The following is a 13,107-nucleotide window of genomic DNA, read 5'->3' as shown; positions in this document are numbered from 1 at the left end:
CAGGCCGGGCAGGGACATGCGGAGCCGGGAGCGGGGTTTCGGGGCAGGCCGAGCAGGGATGCGGGGAGCTGGGAGCGGGGTTTCGGGGCAGGCCGGGCAGGGACATGGCTACATGCGAAGTTTGTTGCAGACTAACTTGAGTTACTTGGCATTAAAGTGCCATGTGGCCAGGCACGACGTGTTTGTTGTGAAGCACAGGCTGCGTTAACACCGCCGCTTTGGCCGTCTTGAACATCTGCTAAGTGCTCTTCCTGCTACCCCGTCACCGGAGTGCCGTCTCCCGCGCTGGGGCCATCCCGACTGGCCGTCACGCCCCGTTTGGACGCTGGCCCGTTCCAGCCTGCGGGGTGTGTCGTGACCCTGATCATTGCCCAGCCATGCCTCGTGCTCACCGGGGCCCATGCTGAGGGCTCGGGCTGCCCTGCCCTCTGGAGAGAGGTGTCCAGGCCCAGCAGTTGCTTGGCACGGGTCGCCCATTGGAACATTGGCAGGAGAGGGGGCCCGAGGAGCCAAGCCCTGGGTATCAGTGTGAGGAGAACAGGAACGGGACCTCTGGGAGAGAGCACTTGGTGTCTGCAGAGACTGGGCGTTCGCCAGAGATCCCACTGCTGTGCCTTTACCGACGTGGTCCTGACATAATTGCGTGACTGCAGATACGCTGGCGGCTGACGATGCTTCCCCAGCACGGCCACAGCGCGCTTGGAAAATAGCGCTGGCTGGGTCACAGAAAGCAGCTGGATGATGGGATGAAACAAGCACCACGGGACATAAGAGCGGCCAGACCGGGTCAGACCAAAGGTCCATCCAGGCCAGTGTCCTGTCTTCTGACAGTGGCCAGTGCCAGGTGCCCCAGAGGGAATGAACAGAACAGGGAATCATCAAATGATCCATCGCCTGTCGCCCATTCCCAGATTCTGCCAAACAGAGGCTAGGGACACCATCCCTGCCCATCCTGGCTAATAGCCATTGATGGACCCCCTTATCCCACTACCTAGAGACTTAAGAAATGCATAGGGGAAACTGAGGCATCCCTACAGTATTCAGAGGAAACATTAAGAACAGTCCCACTTCGTCACAACAACATCCTCTGGCAAGGAATTCCCCAGGCTGACTGCGTTGTGTGAAGAAATACTTCCTTTTGTGTGTTGTGTTTAAACCTGCTGCCTATGGGAATTATTTAGTTCAACCCCAAGCCCCAGAATTGCCTTCCAGCAGACATCCCACAATGCATAGCACCAAAAGATCCCAGAGTGCATAGAGCCTCGTGGCGGAGCTGTGCACCAGGGGCTCCCTGCCTAGAGCGCTTGTTTCGAAGCAGCGCTGGGCTGCGTGGCTACAATGCGATGAAGCGAAAAGGCCTGAATCCTGGGATACCAACGCAGTGTGGACGCGCCCTCGCTCGCCGGCGGTCACAGATCGTTTCATGTGGATACTCCAAACCCGCCCCGAATGTGCCTGACTCCTGTGACCTGGAAACTGGCCGCTGCTGTCTCTTTGCTCAGGGAACCAGCAGTGCAAAGACACCAGACAAAGGAGCCCACCTGGACTCTGCCTGCTCCATTTGTTTCCCATCAAATTGGCCCCGCCAGACCCAACCCCCCTGGGAGCACTCCAAAGCCAGGACGGCCCGTTTCCTTTCTCCTGCCTCCAGTTAGGGGTAATCTCCGCCCGCGTGGGCGTCCCCCTGCCATACCCGCTCCTCAGCACAGAGAGCAAGCTGAAGGGGATGACTCACTCCCAGGTACACTGGCGCTTTGAACTCCCGCCACGCCCGCCTGGGAACCTGTCTCCTTTCTCTGTGTTATCAGCAGACTGGAAACTCTTAGCTCATTGACCTCCATCTAGCTTATCCCGCTTCACCTATCGCCTGATCAGCACAGGAAAAAACTGGGTGGGTGCCTCTGATATGGTTTTCAAAAGGCTATAGCGGAACTGGAAAAGGTTCAGACAAAGGCAATAAAGATGGTCAAGGGCATGGAGAGGCTTCTGTACAAGGCGAGACTATACAGATCAGAACTGGTCATTTTAGAAAAGAGACGACTAAGTGTGGAAAAAGCCAGCGGAGAAGGATTGCTTACCCTTTCCCGCAATACAAAAACTGGGGGGGTCGCCTGATGAAATGAACAGGCAGCAGATTTACTGCAGACAAGAGGCAGTACTTCTTCACACAACACGCAATTAACCCGCGGAACTCATTGCTGTGGGATGTTGTGAAGGCCACAGGTATAACTGGGTTTTAAAAGGAATGAAATAAGTTCCTGGAGGATAGATTCTGCAACAGCTATTGGCCAAGGTGGTCAGGGAACAATCCCAGGCTCGGGGCGACCCTGAACCTCGGCCTGCCAGAGGCTGGGAGGAGAAGATGGGGTGAATCACTCGATAACTGCCCTGTTCTGTGCACCCCCCCGTGCAGCTCTGGTACTGGCCAGGGTCAGAGGCAGGATACGGGGCTAGATGGCCCATTGGGCTCACTCAGTCTGACGGGTGGGGAGGTTGTTAGAAGTCTGGGTCCCGGGTTTCTGGGTGACTCTCTGGTGAGCTGGGAGCTTTGACCCCTTCCTGGCCTCGCAGCCGAATGAGAGGGGAGGAGGGGCTATTTAGGGGGCTGCAAACGCTGTGTGTTTCTCATTCACAATGACTTCACTCAAGCACCAGAGCAAACAGGTGGGAGAAAATCTCGGTTGTTAGGAGTCCAAGGCCCTGCCCTCTCCAGTGAGGGGCTGAGAGGTGCCAGCAGGCGGCTCGGGGGGTCTCCAAGGGAGACCTCTGGCAAACGGGCACCAGCCTCAGCAGCTGCATCTCGCTCAGGGGAAGAACGAGCCAGCAAGAACCAAACCACCAAATGAACAAGAACCCAGTTTTCATGTTGCCTCTTCACACGCTCTGTACGTCCGCACCGTGTCCTGCGGGCACCCGCACTTCGGGCTAGCCTCCGGCATGAGCAGCGTTCCCACAGGAGGCTTGTGCCTAGGGGCTCTGGCTGAGACCTGGGCCCCCAGGCGGTGGGTGCTGCACAGACCCCGACGGGGGGTCAGAGACCCACGCTGCGCAGACCCTTGTGAGAGCCAGTGGCTGCCCCAGAGAGCCCGGTCGACATACACTCCCCTTTTCCCTGGCCCCAGTAGAAGGCCCCAGCAATTTGTGCCCCTCTATTGAAGGGTGCGGAAGACCCAGCTGGTCCCGACCCCCCCACACTCTGTTCCCACAGGCAGGCTCCGTAGCCTAGACCAGGAAACGCCCTTGCAAATTCCACCCGCGCCAGGCCCTGCTGAGTCGGCCGGAGATGGGCTAGCTGGGCTGGGCTTGTTTGCTTCGGGAGCCATCCTGCCACAACCTGGGCACCCCCCCCCCCAGCTCAGACACTAGCAAGGAGCAGCAGTGAGCGTGTGTGAGTGGGCACCCGTGTGTGCATGCACCTGGGGAGGGGCGGTGTGAATCAGGGAGTGAGCAGGGCCTGATGCTGGTCTCACACTCACGGGGTAAATCAGGAGTCACGGGGTTCACACCAGGGTCCGAGCAGGATCAGGCCCACTATGTCTATGGGGGGGTGGTGGCTCGGATCCAACTGCTTCAGGGTCATTGGCAGCAAGTGGAACCTAGCCGGGGGGGGGGGGGGGGGGGGGGGGGGCGGCAGCCCCCCCCCCCCCCCCCCCCGCAGGAAGGAATTAAACTGCTGCAGCTCGATGGGAAGCTGCATCCCGCCCCCATGCTGCTCCCCATGGGCTGGGCCCATCCTGTGGGCGGAGCCTGCTGCCAGCAGTGGCATTGGAGCAGTTTGTACAGTGGGGGGGGGGGGGGGGGCTGAAAGCCACTGAACCCTGTATGTGATGGAAGCTTAATATCCAACCTAGACCTCCCCCACTGCAACTTGAGACCATTACTCCTTGTTCTGTCATCTGCCACCACTGAGAACAGCCGAGCTCCATCCTCTTTGGAACCCCCCTTCAGGTAGTTGAAGGCTGCTATCAAATCCCCCCTCATTCTTCTCTTCTGCAGACTAAACAATCCCAGTTCCCTCAGCCTCTCCTCATAAGTCATGTGCTCCAGCCCCCTAATCATTTTCGTTGCTCTCCGCTGGACTCTTTCCAATATTTCCACATCCTTCTTGTAGTGGGGGCCCAAAACTGGACACAGTATTCCAGATGAGGCCTCACCAATGTCGAATAGAGGGGAATGATCACATCCCTCAATCTGCTGGCAATGCCCCTACTTATACAGCCCAAAATGCCGTTAGCTTTCTTGACAACAAGAGCACACTGTTGACTCATATCCAGCTTCTCATCCACTATAACCCCTAGGTCCTTTTCTGCAGAACTGCTGCCTAGCCACTCGGTCCCTAGTCTGTAGCAGTGCATGGGATTCTTCCATCCTAAGTGCAGGACTCTGCACTTGTCCTTGTTGTCCCTGGCTGCCAGAGTCCTGTGTGAGCTGGGCCAGCCAGCAGACGGGCGCTGGCACATGGCTGGAGAAGTCTGTGGCTCAGGAAAGTGGCGTGGAACATTTTAGCTGAAGGGCGCGGCACTGAAACCCGCGGGGCTGTTAAATCCAACCTGCAGTGGTTCTGTTGACCTTTGTGTCGGGAGGGGCTGTTTGGCCCAGGGTTCTTGAGTCACGGGGCGGGGAGGGGAAAATGAGCGAGGAATGGCAGTGAGGGAGGGATCGAGAAACTCAGGTTTTCACGTGGGAAACGGCTGTTTGGACACCATTCCAGGCCGGGAGAACGTTTGACGGGCTGGTTCCATCCCCGTGTGGAACACAAACAAATGGCCAAACCCCGAACATTGCTACACAAGGGCGTTGTCGCCCTCAGGCCAGCTGCAACGCTCAGCTTGGCCCAGTCAGCTCTCATGCTTCAGGGCTTGACGGGTTGCTGCAGGGGTCAGGAAGGTCCCATCTCTCATAAGGCCAGGAGTGGGGAGGGGGTTGTCACCAGCTGCCCAGACTTCATGGTGTAATGCTTCAGGATGGGGTCCTGGGAGGAGATGCACTGACTCGGGGAGGGGACATTGCTTGCAGTTGCACAGGTCTGTGGCCACCTTCCACTATTACAGGGCAAGGGCACAGACAGAAGAGGGTGAGCGTGAGACCAGGGTGGCAGCACAGAGGCAGGAAAGTCTTTGTGGAGCCCATCCCCCTGGCATCCAGCCTAAGGTAAGCCCTGCCTCTCTGCTCTCACTGACTGAGGACAGCAGGCTCCCTCACACTGAGCCTGCCGTGGCTTCCCTAGCTGTGAGCTTGGGCTGCTAACTCGGCCCCTCTTCGGGGCATGCAGGAGATGGGGCGCTGATGTTTGCAAAGAGCCGGGGGACGGGGGGAGGGTCGATCCTGAGCAGCGCTACTGGGCGTAGCCTCGGCCGTGGGGTCAGTATCCTCAGCCCCAGGTCACGGGGGAAGAAGTTGAGGTGCAGAGCAGGGCGGGTTGGCCTATGGGGGGGGGGGCGCACGCCTCATTGCACACGTGGCTGGACTGAGTCGGTTGCTGGCTCCAGGGGGGCAGTGTGAGCAGGGGGGGACGGACAACACGACACATTCAGGGTGCGCTGCCTGAACCCCTCACTCGGTCAACTGGGTCACATGATGCTGGTTCTGCGCCCCGATTGGGTGGCCTTCACTTTGCAAACGACATCGGCTTCCACCCAAAGTCAATTTCCTTTGTCTTGGGCAGGGTGGGGGAACGGGGGCGGCTGTGCCGAGGCGTCCTGGCTTCCAAGGCCCGCAGCGACCAGCTGGTGTGACCCCTGGGTAGCCCAGGCCTGCGGGGGTCCCCGAATGACCCCTAGAGCCGAGCTGTTAGAAAAACAGCCGGACTCGATTTAGAGACTCTGGCCCGACCCTGGGTAAATGATTCCAGAGACCGATCACCCGCTCTGTTAAAACGTGTGCCTTGTCTCCATTAACGCCCCACCCGTAATGCTCCCCCGAATAACGGGGCCCAAAGGGAAACCAGGGGGAACCCGGGCTCCAGTGCAACACGGTTGGCAAGTTGTGACCCGGTCCCCAGCACCGGCTTTGCTCAAGGTCACCCACCGTGCAAGGACAGAGCCAGCCGAGGCCCCAAGGGGGGGAGAAGTTAAACACTAACTTGGGGGCAGGCTGCCAGGGAGAGATTTGCAGCTGCTGAGACCGAGAGTGTGGGGCAGGGAGAGGTTGGGCTGGGGCAGGGAGGGTGAAGTTGGTCCATATGCCCAGTTCCTCATTCAAAGATCAAAATTATCTGGAAAATATCAAGGTCAGCTTCAGTCGTTAGTAACGTCACCAACTTACAGGCTTGAAAGTGATCAAAATTGAAACACCTGGTTACAGATGTATTTATTACTTAACTAAGCAAATAAGGAACTAGGCTGTGGCTGCCCTGCGTCGCCCCACATGACATGGCCCCCGGCTGTCAGGAGCTGGGACCAAGCTCTCCCCTAAAGTTTTGTTGTTGGCAGGGCCGGCTCCAGGCACCAGCCGAGCTAGCTCGTGCTTGGGGCGGCAGATTCTAAGGGGCGGCATTCCGCCCAATCCTTTTTTTCTGCTTCACCGCTCCGGCCGGCCCGCAGGTTTTTTTCTTTTTGGTTCGCTGCTCCGGCCGCCCTGTATGGGGCAGAGGAGGGGAGCGCCCTGCTGGGAGCGGGCTGCGCGCTCCGTCTGCCCCAGCTGGTGCCAGGTCTGCAGCAAGCCCGGCAGGGCAGCCCGCGTCCTTCCCTCCCCGCCGACCAGAGCGGCGCGGCAGTTGGGGCCGCGGGGCAAGCACCCCGCTGAATCCCTGGCTGCCCCCCTTCTCTCTCTCCCCCTGCTCCCTCCCCCTCCCCCTGCTAGCTAGGGCATGCACTCCGTTGCCCAGGGCACGTCTGCAGCGCAGGGAGTCCCCCTGCACCCTGGCTCCGGCCACCCCGCACGTTTTTTTTTTTTTTTTGCTTGGGGCGGCAAAAAAGCCAGAGCCGGCCCTGGTTGTAGGGCGCTGGGCCAGCTGGCCTCCATCTGGAATATGGCGTTTGACTAAGGAGCTGGCGTTTGGCTGGCTGGCTGTGATGAACTCGGTCACCCCAAGGGACACAGCCCAGAGCTGTTACACCGGTTTGCTGTAGCTAAGACAAGGAACGCCCTGCCGCGACATTGGTTCGGTGAGAACAGTTGTGGCCCATGTGCCCAGCCCTTCGCCCCCAGCACATAGACACCCCTTAGCAGGGCAGATGGAGACCAGAGGTCCGCGGGGGAAGGGGTGGATCCTATGCCTGCAGGCAGAGGGCCATGGCGAGTGTTGTGTGTGTTTGTTCTCTGACAGGGTTGTGTGGCTGGGCCCCGGTGACACAGGTCTGTATGTGTCTCACAGAGGGCCTTGGCGCCCAGACCTTGGGGGCGCTGAAAGTCTCGACGTGGCTCTTCCCCCCGGTTTGCGAGTGAGTCAATGGCCAGGTGCAGAGGAGTGGCGAACTGGGTGGGTTTCGGTGGGAGTTTAGAGACAGTCTGGTTCCTGTTCTAGCGCCGGCTCTACCCCGGCTGGCAGATGCACAGGATGAAGGAACAAGTGCTGTGACTTGCCTGGGGCGTGTTTTCCTTTTCACTGGAAGACAGACCAGCTTTCCAGTCTCTGAACTGCAAGATGCTGGCCAGACTGGCGGAGAAAAGACACGGTCTGGAAGCAACACTGTGCGGCATGGGAGAAAATGAAGACCTCTTGGCCAGCCAGCTTTGGAAATCATTGTCACAGACACCACAAGGGGAAGGAGCGTCAGTAAGGGAACTGAAATACAAACCAACGAAACCGACACGCGATTTGTGACCAAGAGGGGTGTAATGATGCTGCCTTTGGTGGGACACTTCTGAGAGTATCAATTCAGGACAAATTGCTTAGAGCAGGGCAGTTACGGGCTGGGGTTTCTCCACTTCTAAGGCATCACCAAACCAGCCAGACAGAGAGGACTTTGGTCTCACCCCACTGGCTAACCACAAGTCACACAAGCAATTCCCTTAGACACTCCAGTTTCCCAGTATCACCACCAGTGCCACTTGTTATGGGTGCAAATGGTTATGAAAACCAATATCCCAGTAAAAGAAAAAGGTTCTCCTGATCCCATAGGACCAAGCCCCAGACCCAGATCAATATACAAATCAGATCTTACCCACAAATCACGCTGTTGTCAATCCTTTAGAATCTAAAATCTAAAGGTTTATTCATAAAAGGAAAAAGATAGAGATGAGAGTTAGAATTGGTTAAATGGGATCAATTACATACAGTAATGGCAAAGTTCTTGGTTCAGGCTTGTAGCAGTGATAGAATAAACTGCAGGTTCAAACCAAGTCTCTGGAACGTCCCCAGCTGAGATGGGTCATTCAGTCCTTTGTTCAGAGCTTCAGTTTGTAGCAAAGTCCCTCCAGAGGTCAGGAGCAGGATTGAAGACAAAATGGAGGAGTTTTCAGGGCCTTTTATATTCTCTGCCCATGGAAGGACACCGCTTTGTTCTTATTGTGGAAAATCACAGTGGCAAGATGGAGTTTGGAGTCACATGGGCAAGTCACATGTCCTTGCATGACTCACTTTGCAGGCCGACGCCATTGTTTACATGTTAGTTTGGACTTTCCCAGGAAAGCTCAGATGTGGATTGGCATCTCCCAAAGTCCATTGTCAATTGAGTGTTTCTGGATTGGGCACTTACTGAGAATAGTCCTTTTTCACAAGCTGCCGAAATGCTTCCCTGAGGCTACTTAGAATCAAAACACATTGAGATACAAGTACAGAGCCAATATTCATAACTTCAACTACGAAAATTACACACACACACAGACAGCATAATCATAACCAGCAAATCATAATCTCTTTATAGACACCTCACACGACAACCTTTGTACAATATTTGCTGCAAATATATAACGGTGATTCCAACAATGATCTATACGGTTACAGTTTATGCCAATAACGTCACAAGGGGAAAGAAAGCCAGAAGCCAAGCAACTTGGCTAGTAGTATCAAAATGATTTCAGATACCCAGCTAGTCAACTAGAGAAGAACCTGTCTACAGAGGCATGGAAAAGAAAGCTACAGGAGGTGTACCTGATGGGTGTCCTTGCCAGATGAAATAAGCAGCAACCAAGATAGGTTCTTCACTCATCCTAAGAATGCAAAAACTCATAATTGGTAACGCCATATTAAAATGAGTGGCCAGAGAATTCAGCAAGGGACATAAGGACAATGGGAAGGTGTGCTGTCTGCCTGGAGGGAGGCTGGAGGGATAGCTCAGCGGTTTGAGCATTGGCCTGCTGCAGGGTTGTGAGTTCAATCCTTGAGAGGGACACTTAGGGATCTAAGGCAAAATCAGTACTTGGTCCTGCTAGTGAAGGCAGGGGGCTGGACTCAATGACCTTTCAAGGTCCCTTCCAGTTCTAGGAGATAGGACATCTCCATTTATTTATTTAACCACAGGATTATGAAGTCGACTGGTAAAACTCCACTGATGATGAAACTCATTGGAACCAATGACACAGCATCACATGGAGCCACGCAGATTATAGAAGACCTCAAGTATCTCGTCAGGGAGAGGAAGAAAGGGAAAGTCCAAGTGATCTTCTCAGAGATCCTATTGGTCCAATGAATGAGAGACGGGAGACAATACCGCAGATGAACTGTTGGCTGCGTGACTGGTGTGAGGCTGAAGGTTTTGGTTTTGTGGAACACTGGGCCCCGTTCCAGTAGGAGACGGGGGCTGTACAAACGGGATGGCAGGTATCCCCCCCCGAAAGCTCATGCTCCAATATGTCTGTTAGTCTATAAGGTGCCACAGGACCCTGTCGCTCATTCTAGAAGGTGTATTTTAGTCAAACAGAAGTTGGCACTGGGCTCAGTACAGGAGTGACTGGATGAAATTCGATGGTGATATACAGGCGCTCCGACCAGGCGAGCTGACAGTCCCCTCTGGCCCGAAAAGCTCTGAATCCATTAAACGCTGTTATTGGCCCTTCTGCACACTCCCCGCGAGCAGAGTTTTCCCTCCACGTGGAAGTTCGGGGCAGTTGGTGGTGGTTACAGGATTAGATACACAAACCTCCTTATCATGATCATAAATAACAACTTTTTACAGTTCCACCATCCAGGAGAAATGGATGACATCACCGAGTACATGGCATTTCACTAACGATGAACCTGCTGCTTACTCAGAACACTTGCAGGTAAGTCTGAGCATTGAAAATTTAAAAAATGGGACTTTTGGCTCTTTCCACTTGCTTGCTACCGTGCATAGAAATCTCAGCTGGAAAGAGAACAAGACGCACTGTGGTGGCTGCATCTCAGAGTAATGCCCGACCTCTTTTCAAATGCCATTCACGGACGATTCGGACTAGAATGTAATGCCCCTACCGCCGAAAAATCCTTCCGCTGCCCTCTCTGTAGCACTTTTCCATGTGAGTCGAATGGACCGTTAATGGTTCAAATATTGCCTAGTCCAGTAGAAGTCATCAGCATTATTTGCATACACAGTAGAGTTTATTAAAGCAAAGGTATTGCCATGATAGGTACAAGGTTGTTGAAGCAACATACAACACCAGCAGGGTGTGTGTGTTTCCACAAAGGCGCTCAGCGGAAGGGCTGGCCAGCGAAGGAAGGGATCTCCACTCCACGAGGGACTCTGGGAATTAGGAAGGAGAGGAAGTGGAGAGATTCTAGCCACTGCCGGAGTTCTCCAATTCCATTAAAGCCTATCAAGCCATAGTGCTGCTGTACAAAAGACCCAACACAAATCATAACCCTTTTTTTATATAACGTTTGATAAATGTAGCCATTTTTCTTATCCTTATTTGACTGAACACTCAACCAAGTTCCTATAAACGTCTTCATTTGTAACTGGCTTATAACTTTTGGGAAAACATTACAATTGGATTTGCAACAAATTGGCCAACTACTTACGTGCATATTGTATGTTTCCTAAAAACAAAACCACAACATAAAACGTGGGGGAAATGTCAGACCAGAGCTAACGGGTCACTGCTGGGAGTGACGTATCTTCCTCTCTTTGTAACGAAATAGCGGTGGCAGGGATGTGTCACTTGGGGTGACCCAGATTTATTTTGTCATGTACAGCCAGTCAAACCCCAGCTCCTTATTGGATTATTTAATTAATAACTAACTAGTCATGTAAAGGTTTGTCACATTCAGTCATCAGTCTGATGAACTTTCCAACAAATGACTGTTACACTGATATGTTGTCCAATAATATTGGCCTTTGACTAAGTTGCTGGGAATAAAGAACCAACTTCAGCCTGGCGAGGAGGGGGAGGCAGAAGAGGGGGAAGTGGGAAGCAAAGAGGCAGCCCCCCCCCACTCTGCCCCCCGCGGGCTGGGCCTAGCAGCCAGTGCCCATCTGAATGCAGGGTGCAGCCGGTGCGCAGAGCAGAGGTTGGCTCTTCCCAGGAGTGTGCATGGTGCCCTGTGTGAGGAACACGACTAATGGGCATCCGTGTGTGTCGAGATCCCGCCGTGCTGGGGGTCAGGGGCTCCCCAGCGCTATTGCCAGGGTGGTGGGTGAGAGGCAAGGTCTGGGCGGGACAGTGGGGGGAGGCAGCAGGTGGTAGCATGGGCGGAAGAGACGGGGTGTGGGGGCAGAGTATGGGAGCAGGGTCTCACTCTGTGTGTGGGGGGAAGGAGGTGGGGTGTGAGGGGCAAGGCCTCTGTGTGGGGGGAACTGTCAGGGTGTGGGGGGAAGGAGGTAGTGTCTGTGAATGGAGCAGGGTGTGGGGGACAGGGTGTTTGTGGGGGGTAGGTCTCTGTGGGGGGTAGGGAGTTGGTGTGGAGGTCAGGGGGTGTGGGGCGAAGGGGTGGGGCTGGGGGGGTAGACAGGTCTTGGGGGGCAGGGTGTATGTGTGGGGCATGTCTCTGAGAGGTGGCAGGGTCTCTGAGGGGGGAGATGCAGGTCTCTGGGGCAGGATATGTGTGGGGGGCAGGGCAGGTTTATGTGAGGTCAGGATGTATGTGTGGGGAGGGGGCAGGGGTGTGGTGGGGCAAGGTCTCTTTAAGGGCAGGTCTCTGCGGGGGCAGGGCTCTGGGGCACTGTGTGTGGGGCAGGGTCTCAGGGGGGCAGGGTGTGTGTGGGGCAGGGTCTCGGGGGGGCAGGGTGTGNAGGGTCTCGGGGGGGCAGGGTGTGTGTGGGGCAGGGCTCTGGGGCACGGTGTGTGGGGCAGGGTCTCGGGGGGGCAGGGTGTGTGTGGGGCAGGGCTCTGGGGCACGGTGTGTGGGGCAGGGTCTCGGGGGGGCAGGGTGTGTGTGGGGCAGGGCTCTGGGGCACGGTGTGTGGGGCAGGGTCTCGGGGGGGCAGGGTGTGTGTGGGGCAGGGCTCTGGGGCACGGTGTGTGGGGCAGGGTCTCGGGGGGGCAGGGTGTGTGTGGGGCAGGGCTCTGGGGCACGGTGTGTGGGGCAGGGTCTCGGGGGGGCAGGGTGTGTGTGGGGCAGGGCTCTGGGGCACGGTGTGTGGGGCAGGGTCTCGGGGGGGCAGGGTGTGTGTGGGGCAGGGCTCTGGGGCACGGTGTGTGGGGCAGGGTCTCGGGGGGGCAGGGTGTGTGTGGGGCAGGGCTCTGGGGCACGGTGTGTGGGGCAGGGTCTCGGGGGGGCAGGGTGTGTGTGGGGCAGGGCTCTGGGGCACGGTGTGTGGGGCAGGGTCTCGGGGGGGCAGGGTGTGTGTGGGGCAGGGCTCTGGGGCACGGTGTGTGGGGCAGGGTCTCGGGGGGGCAGGGTGTGTGTGGGGCAGGGCTCTGGGGCACGGTGTGTGGGGCAGGGTCTCGCGGGGGCAGGGTCTCGGTATCCGCCCCGAGCCCGGAGCCCGGAGCTCGCCGCCGGGCAGAGCCGAAGTTCGCGCGGGCTCGGGCGGGGCAGGAGCAGCGCGAAGCCCGGCCCCTGGCACCCAGCGCTCCCCTGCCTCGCTCCGAGCCCCAGCGCCAGCGCCGCCGGACCCTGCCGGGTAAGCGCCCCCGCGCCGGGAGAGCCTGCCCCCCGGCCTGCCGCCCGCCCCCCGGCGCCCCCGGCAGGGGAATCCGGCCCCCGCCCATTAACCGACGGGGGGTCGCTCCCTGCTGTGACCCACCAGCCCCCCTCCCTGAGAACAGAACCCAGGAGTCCGGGCTCCCAGCCCACACTCCCCTCTC

At 56.8% G+C, this 13,107-nt stretch overlaps 1 protein-coding gene across 1 annotated transcript in view; it reads left to right on the top strand.

Annotated features, from left to right (window-relative positions):
* The first annotated feature begins 12,789 nt into the window (after window positions 1-12,789).
* LOC117880832 (prominin-1-A-like) overlaps window positions 12,790-13,107 on the top strand; it is a 32,586-nt gene continuing 32,268 nt past the window's right edge. Inside the window, exon 1 of the mRNA XM_034777336.1 lies at window positions 12,790-12,923. The gene's annotated coding sequence lies outside the window, so the exon portion shown is untranslated. The remainder of the gene's footprint in view (window positions 12,924-13,107) is intronic.

The sequence above is a fragment of the Trachemys scripta genome, chromosome 7 (genome assembly GCF_013100865.1).
Source record: "Trachemys scripta elegans isolate TJP31775 chromosome 7, CAS_Tse_1.0, whole genome shotgun sequence".
Lineage (NCBI taxonomy): Eukaryota > Metazoa > Chordata > Testudines > Emydidae > Trachemys > Trachemys scripta.
The sequence above is the reverse complement of the archived record's forward strand: the minus strand, read 5'-3'. Positions and strand labels throughout refer to the sequence as shown.